The sequence below is a fragment of the Artibeus jamaicensis genome, unplaced genomic scaffold (genome assembly GCF_021234435.1).
Source record: "Artibeus jamaicensis isolate MK-2021 breed Jamaican fruit bat unplaced genomic scaffold, CSHL_Jam_final contig_723, whole genome shotgun sequence".
In the NCBI taxonomy this organism is placed as follows: domain Eukaryota; kingdom Metazoa; phylum Chordata; class Mammalia; order Chiroptera; family Phyllostomidae; genus Artibeus; species Artibeus jamaicensis.
The window spans coordinates 1,304,163-1,312,224 of NW_026521938.1; positions in this window are offsets into that span (position 1 = coordinate 1,304,163).

Here is an 8,062-nt window from a genome sequence, read left to right on the forward strand (position 1 = left end):
TGTTAATTTTTAAAAAATATTTTATTTATCTTTAAAGGGGAAGGGAAGGAGAAAGGGAGAGAAATATCAAAGTATGGTTGCCTCTTGTGCATCCCCTGCTGGGAACTGGCCTGCAATCCAGGCATGTGCCCTGACTTGGAATTGAACCACAAGCCTTTGGTTCGCAAGCCCACGCTCAATCCACTGAGCTACACCAGCCAGGGTGTAACTTGATTTTTTTAAATTTATTTATTGATGTAAGAGAAGCATTGATTTGTTGTTCCACTTATTTATGCATTCATTGGTTGATTCTTGCATATGCCCTGACCAGGGATCAAACTCAACCTTGGCATATCAGGAAGATGCTCTCACCAGCAGAGCTACTTGGCCAGGGCAACTATTGATTTTTTGTTTTTTAGAATTTTATGTCATTGGAATCTTAAACGTTTCCTCATATTTGTGTTTTCTTTAGTGTGTGCACACAGCACTATTACCCGTTAATGGATGCTTTTTTTTTTAAGAGGGGAAGAAAAGGAAAGAGAAACATCAGTGTGTGGTTGCCTCTCACATACCCCCCACTGGGGACCTGGCCTGCAACCCAAGCGTGTACCCTGACTGGGAATCGAACTGGCAACTGTTTGATTCACAGGCCAGCGCTCAATCCACTGAGCTCCACCACCCAGAGCTAATGGATGTTTTTGTTTCCAGTTTGGCTCTCATGAATAAGCTTATGTGGTAACACATGTACGTACACATATTTAAATTTGCCACCTGGGTATTTTTTTGGGGGGGGATGAAATGTGAATAGAAATGTAACTTCATGCTTTACTTTTACTCAGTGAAATAAATGTTTTTCAGTACTGGAAGAATGTTTCCATGTGAAAGTTCAAGTTCTCATATAGTCTTCACAGGTCTAGACAGTTAATAAAGCAACTATTTCCATCTGACCTTGAGGTTCACCAAATTTAAATTTGGAGAGAGATGTGCATTTGCACATCATTGAGTATTCCCTCTGTGCAATAAAGGATTGTCAGCGGTTCTGGGTTGTCCAGCCTCCGCACATTCCAAGGAAAGTTTGGCACTTGCTTCTGTGAGGTAAACCTCTAAAGCTCCTGAAACATTCTGCTTGGTCAACATTAAGAGTTTTGTGCCCTGGGTGGTGTAGCTCAGTGAATTGAGCGCAGGCCTGGGAACCACACTATTGCAGTTCGATTCCCAGTCAGGGCACATGCCTGGGTTGCAGGCCAGTTCCCAGCAGAGGACTCACGAGAGGCAACCATACATTGATATTTCTCTCTTTCCTTCCCCTTTAAAGATAATAAATAAAATCTTTGAAAAAAAAAAAAGTTTTGCCCTGACTGGTGCGGCTCAGGTGGTTGAGCATCATCCTGCAAAATTAAAGGTCACTGGTTTGATTCCTGATCAGGGCAGGTGCCTTGGTTGTGGGCTGGGTCCCCAGTTGAGGCATGTGCAAGAAGCAACCGATCCATGTTTCTTTCCCTCTTTCTCCCTTTCCCTCTCCAAAATAAATGCATTTTTTTAAACAGTCTTTATCTCGGGCCTTGGACCATATGCCAGACAGTCTATAGTGTTAATGGAGAGCCTTTGACCTCTGGAGAGGCGAGTCACAGCCAACACAAGTGCTCCTTGTCTGTGTGACAACCTTGGGGGATGGAAAAATCACCACCAAGGCTATCATGATGGATTCCCTAGTTAGCACTGATGGCAGACTTAAGCTCTATCCTGTGAGTGCACTGGAAGCCAGCACACAGTATCTCCTGGACTCAGCCCTATGTGTCATCTTCCTTTGCTCTCATCAGTAGCCTTTCATAGGGATTAGAACAAATCAAGAGATCAGTGGTAGGGGTGCAGTTTCTGGGGGCTGTATGTTTGAATCTTTGTCCTCGAAATTCAGGACTGAGGACCTAGTGGACATCTTTGGGGGACATTAATCAGCTTGCTACATTAGGGTAGGGCAAGGGTTAATCCTCATTGTCTTGTCTGACCTCTTGTAACTTGTAGGTGTGTCCTGTAAATCTCCTTAATCTGTAGCTATAGGGCTGCTTTTTCTTATCTTTAAGATTTTGTGGAAGTAAGGATTTACCACATCCCAGATTTTGCTTATTGGACCTCTAGTCTAATAATGTAACATTTCATGTTGTTGGATGAAATGAAACCATCTCCAAAATCTCCACAAAGGTAGAAGAGAAAGGAAATTTTTATTACTGAATTGTAGCACAAAACTAGAATGGGATGCACATCAGAGATAACCCAGCACAGATTGTAAACGCTTGGAGCTATAGCCCCCTTACAAGTTCTCAAGATAAACAAACTTGGCTTCAGAGAGAGAGGGAACTTGATAGCACCATTTGATAGTTTAGCCTAAATTACCCAGAATTTGGGGTCATCGTCGCTGGTTGCTATCTTTGCCTTTAATCCAAAGAAATAACGAAATGTAATCTCTGTAAATACTAAGGTACAATCTTCCCAGTGTTTTCTCCGGGCCTTTTTGGGGGCGTTTCTTGGGGTTGATTTAGTGTGATTTTAGATACTATGTTTGGTTTATTAGCATCTGTTATTCCTGTGGATACCTAACTCCCAAGAAGGCCTCTTGGTGGCTAACTGGGCTCAAATCTGAAGTGCATTCTAGCAGCCATTTGTACACAGGGTGCCTTTAATGCTAACTGCATTTCAGGGAGAAGCAAGGCTCGTAAAGGAGTTCCTGGAATTGTGTTTCAACCGACAAGCCTGGGACTTTTCCTGTGCAACCAGGAGTTGGCAGCTAAATCCTTCCTCATTAGCATAATCATGCCAACCAATCAGAGCACTTCCATTTTGACCAATCGAACGAAGGATATAGACTCCTCATTTACATGAGGATAGAACAATTCGGGATCAGGGGCAGGGACTTCTCTACAAAGTCAGTTCCCCTCTGTCTTGGGCGCAGCACTTTTTCCTGAAGGCTACGTTTCCCCAAATGGAGCTGAAACACTAAACACTATTGCTGGAGCAGACGGGCCGCCTCCCTGCTATGTCATAATTGAGCCGTTTGCACCGAATAGTTTCCTTCCTCAGCGCACCCCCAAAATGCGCATTCCTTCTTAGTGTTGAATCGGCACCAATGACAGACCATGGTTGACTTTCCCAACTTCGGTGGCCCTAAATACTGCAAGTCACCGTCTGTCCGGCAGGTGGCGGCACAGTCTGTACAACTGCAGAGGGCTGCTAGAGTTGGGGTGGAGGGCGGCAGTGTGCTGGGGTGCAACAGATGACAGAACACCCCGCCACACACCCTAGGGGCTACACAGTCTGAGAGTGTCCTTGGGAAGTACCTTGAAAGTGTCAACACATATTGGGAGACGCACAGAGGGCGCAGGGGAATTGGCGACCCGAATCAACCAGCGCCCAAGTCGGAGGTCCGGGCTCAGCCCTCCACCCTGGACCCTCATTGATGGAGGTGGAGAGGTGCTGGGGGCTGTGGGGACGCAGTGGCCTTGACGAAGGACCAAAGTGGTGGCCCCCGGACCTGTGCTTCCTCCCATGCGCTCTATTCTTCTGACCGAGGGCACGAACTGCACAGGTGAGCCGTCCATCCATCGATCGGGAAGCAGCTGCCCCTCTTTAGCGACCCTCTCGCCGGTTCACACGTTTGGCTCAGAGCAATTCACACTTGCGCACCCGGACAGGGCAACGGCAACACAGGAAGTGATGCTAACCCCGCTCAGGCAGATGGAAAGGCATGACTGGGCGGCTGGAAGGATCCTGGAAAGCCTCAGTCTCAAGTCACTTTACTGGGACACGCTGGACTCTCCCAGAAGCCACTGCACGAGGTGGCTCCCCCACACCCACCTGACGGTACCAGGAGGCCAACTAGCCTTGAGGCACATCTCACGGGGCTCTGCCTGCTGCCCCAGTCTCTCCAACCCACGCTGATTCCGAGGGCTTGCAGATTGGCATGAGGCTCCAGGAGTCTGGTAGGTCTTTCTTAATGTTAGAATATTGGCATTTTATTTTATCTAGTATATTTTGTTGTTTGTGTTATTACAGTTGTCCCATTTTTTTCTCGCCTTTATTCCCCTCCTCCCTGCACCCCACCCCCACCCCCCAGCATTCCTCCGTCTTAGTTCATGTCCATGCTTTGTATATGTAAGTTCTTTATCTGCCCTCCCGTTCTAAATTATAGCTTTGCCTGATGGAGTAATCTTGAATGTAGGTCCTTGCTTTTCATGACCCTGAATACTTCTTTCCAGCCCCTTGCTTCCTGTAAGGTTTCTTTCCAGAAATCAGCTGATAGTATTATGGGAACTCCTTTGTAGGTAACTGTCTCCTTTTCTCTTGCTGCTTTTAAGATTCTCTCCTTATCTTTAATCTTGGGGAAGGAAATTATGATGCGCCTTGGTGTATGCTTCCTTGGGTCCAACTTCTTTGGGTCTCTGAGCTCCCTGGACTTCCTGGGAGTCTATTTCCTTTGCCAGATTGGGGGAGTTTTTCTTCATTATGTTTTCAAATAAATTTTCAATCTCGTGCTTATCTTCTCCTCATCTGGCATCCCTATGATTCAGATGTTGGAACATTTAAAGTTGTCCCAGAGGTTCCTAAACCTCTCCTCATTTTTTTGAATTATTTTTTCTTCATTCTGTTCTGGCTGAATGTTTATATCTTCCTTCTGCTCCAAGCCATTGATTTGAGTCCTGGTTTTCTTCCCTTCACTGTTGGTTCCCAGTACATTTTCCTTTATTTCGCTTTGCATAGCTTTCACTTCTTTGTTTTGCAATGATATTAGATCATTTCTTTTTTTTTAAGATTTTATTTTTACTTATTTAGAGAGAGAGGAAGGGAAGGAGAGAAACATCAATGTGTGGCTGCCTCTTGTGTGCCCCCAAGTGGAGACTTGGCCTGCAACCCAGGCAGGCATGTGCCCTGACTGGGAATCGAACCAGTGACACTTTGGTTCACAGCCTGCACTCAATCCACTGAGCTACGCCAGCCAGGATATTAGATAATTTCTGTGAGCATCATGATTGCCAGTGTTTTGAACTCTGCATCTAAAAGGTTGGCTATCTCTTCACCACTTAGTTCTATTTTTTGAGCTCTGATCTGTTCTTTCATTTGGGTAATATGTTTTTGTCCCCGCTAGCCTGTTATGTAGTAAAAAGCAGAGCTTTAGGTATTCCCTGGGGCAACACCTAAGTTGCTGCCTTATGGCACTGTATGTGGGGGAGGGGTCTCACAGGGAACAATGCATCTGCCTCAGCTCTGGCTCCGCTGGCTTTCAGGGCGCTTCCCCTGTGATCCACAAGCAAATTGGGCCCTTCTGGTGCTGATTCCCAGGTGGGTGGGTTTGTGTGTGTTCTAGGACCCTGTGGGTCTCTCCAATGAATTCTCCTGTGAGGCTGGGAGTTTTTCCCTCCTCCACAACTCCCACAGGTTTTTACAATTAAAAAATTTGGGGCTTTACTTCCTGGCACTGGACCCTAGGTTGCATGGTCTGTCTTGCTTCCCAGTTGTTCCTCCTGGTTTATCCGCTTGTAAATATGGACTGTCTGGTCCGCCAGCCACTGCTGCCTTCTCCTGTCTGCCAGAAGGCCATATTCTCTCCAACCCAGCTGTTCATCTCTGCCCTTCCTGTTGATCTGGGTGAATGTTTTTTCTTTAACCCCTTGGTTGTCAAACTTCCATACAGTTCTGTAGGAGACTATTCTGTGTGGTGTGGGCCCGGCCTCCAGTGGCAAACACTTACTGCACAGTAACTTCCTAAAATCCATGCTAAACCTTCCAAGGACAGTGTAACCGGTTCAACCACTTTTGCCCTTTTCATTTGCAAATATTTCTCTTCTGTGATGTGATTAGCAGCATTGGCTCCTTTATCTTCTGTAAAAAACTAAAGCAACCCGTGCATAGGAAATGAGGACCATCATGTAATGTGCTGAGAAACTCAAGGCCCATCACAGCAAGGGCTGTGGCTTTTACTCCCCTTGAGAGAAAAAGCTATGCTGTTTCTTTTCCTCCACCGGACTTGGTAGTCTGTGTGAATGTCTCATTTCATTCATAATGACACAGACACTGTGGGCCGGTGTCCACCTGACGGTTCAATTTTTTGGAAATTATTTTTGTTTTAAAATTTTTTTTGTTGTCCTTTTGGTCCTGCCAGGAGGCAAAGTGTACCTACCTATGCCTCCATCTTGGCTGGTGGGGATCCAGACAGCTAGGGATGATTCTTGCCTGCAGCAAGGCTGCTTTGGGGCCTGGACAGGAGTGTGCATGCAGGAGGGCTCCTCAGAAAAGGCCTCATGTGCAGTCAGGTCAATGGCAAAATGTGCTGGGAATTCAACACCACAAATGAAAGAGCCTCAGCACAGCATCCACTATTGGCCACCTGCCTACTCATCTTGTCTGCTCTGGGATCACATCTTGGGGAAGCCCTCAAGTGAAGTGGCTGGGCCTGCACTCTTCAGCTGCGTCTCAGGATGAAAAGGAAACTCACTACAGTGTGTGCGGATGGGGCTGGGAGGGCCCCCTTGGTGTAGGTCCGGGAACTGCCCAGTAGAGAGGGCTGCATGCACGTGCAAGACAGTTCCATCAGTGCTTATGGTGCTAGAGAGGCGGCTGGGATGTGAACCTCAAGGTCACCTCAAATGCTAGAGGCCTTACAGGGCCTTGCCCTTCAGTCTCAGAGGTGCTTGCTCTTGGTGTCGGGGCCGCATTTGTTTGTCTTGCCCACAGGGCCCTAACAATGCTTGGAATAAGCGTTTTCCTTAAAATAAACCAAGAGAACTACAAACCTGCAAAGAGGCAGTTTTAAAAGATTAAGGCACCCCCGACACACACACTGCCTCATCTCCGGCTTCACCCCCAAGTTGGCTTCTGCCTGCGGGCACAAAAAGACAGAGTGCTTGCACTATGGAGTCCCACAAGGTGTCACCCTCCCCTCCCACACACACTGAGTGGGTCCTGCAAAGATGCTGTGGCAGTGGCCAGAGGGGGTCAGATAGGAACTCTGTGCCCACTTGACATCGAACACCTGAGGGGCGACCTGGAGCTTCCATGGGCTCTGCAGAAAGCCTGGAGTGGGGCAGCCTCCCTCGGCTCCTGCTCCCTTGGAACTAATTACAGAAGAGCAAGGTTAGCAGGTTTGCAGGTTTGCACCCTTGCCTTCCACACATTATCCCTGGGCAGAAAGGAGAGGAGGGGCTATGGGCAAAGTGCCTGTAGACTATGAATGTCCATCTCTGGTTTGGTGCAGTTTCAGTGTAGGGAGCGATCATTAAAGGAAATTTCAAAGAGAGCCCAGGGAGGACAGCAACCTGGCCTGTCCTCCCACAGTTGTTGATCTCGCAAAAAGGCATCCCTCTGCAGGAGACCAACAACCATGGCAACACTTTACACATGACAGAGAGCCTGTGGTGACGGGGTTGCCACGACCATACCAGGTGCATATGGTGGGGAGTGCACAAGGTGAAGACCACACTGTCCTTGGATGTCCAGTGACCCAGGCACATGAGTCAGGTGCAGAGAATCAAGGAAGAACAGAGCCTTGATGTTTCTCTCCATCATGTCCTGCTCAAACTGTCCTGCACGTCCACCAGAGAGCCAGGGGCTGCGTCCACCTATCCGGTAGCAGGAAAAGACCAATTTCGGGTGAAAAAATTACTGTGCCTGACAGTGGGGCCAATGCACAGGTAACAGCAGCTTCAATTAACTGTGGCCTAACACCCACCCCAACACACCATTACAGCCACCATGGAGCCACTAGGGGCCATCTGGTCAACCCTGGTTGGAGTGTGGTGAACCAGGCACAACTTCCCTCACCATGGTGAAGTGCTAGTTTGTCCATGTCTCAAAAAATGTGAAGGACCCACTAAAGTTAATACTTTCGTTATCCACTTCTCTCTAGTCTTCATGTATGTGGTCACAAAAAAGTTTAAGAAGTAAAAAATAATTTTTAATACAAAAAAGCTTATAGAACAAGGACATAAAGAAAACATTTTTGTATAGCTACACAATGGACTTGTGTTTAAAGCTGTTATTACAAGAACAGAAAGCTTTTGAAATTAGGTTTAAGAAGTAAAAAAGGAATTGGGGA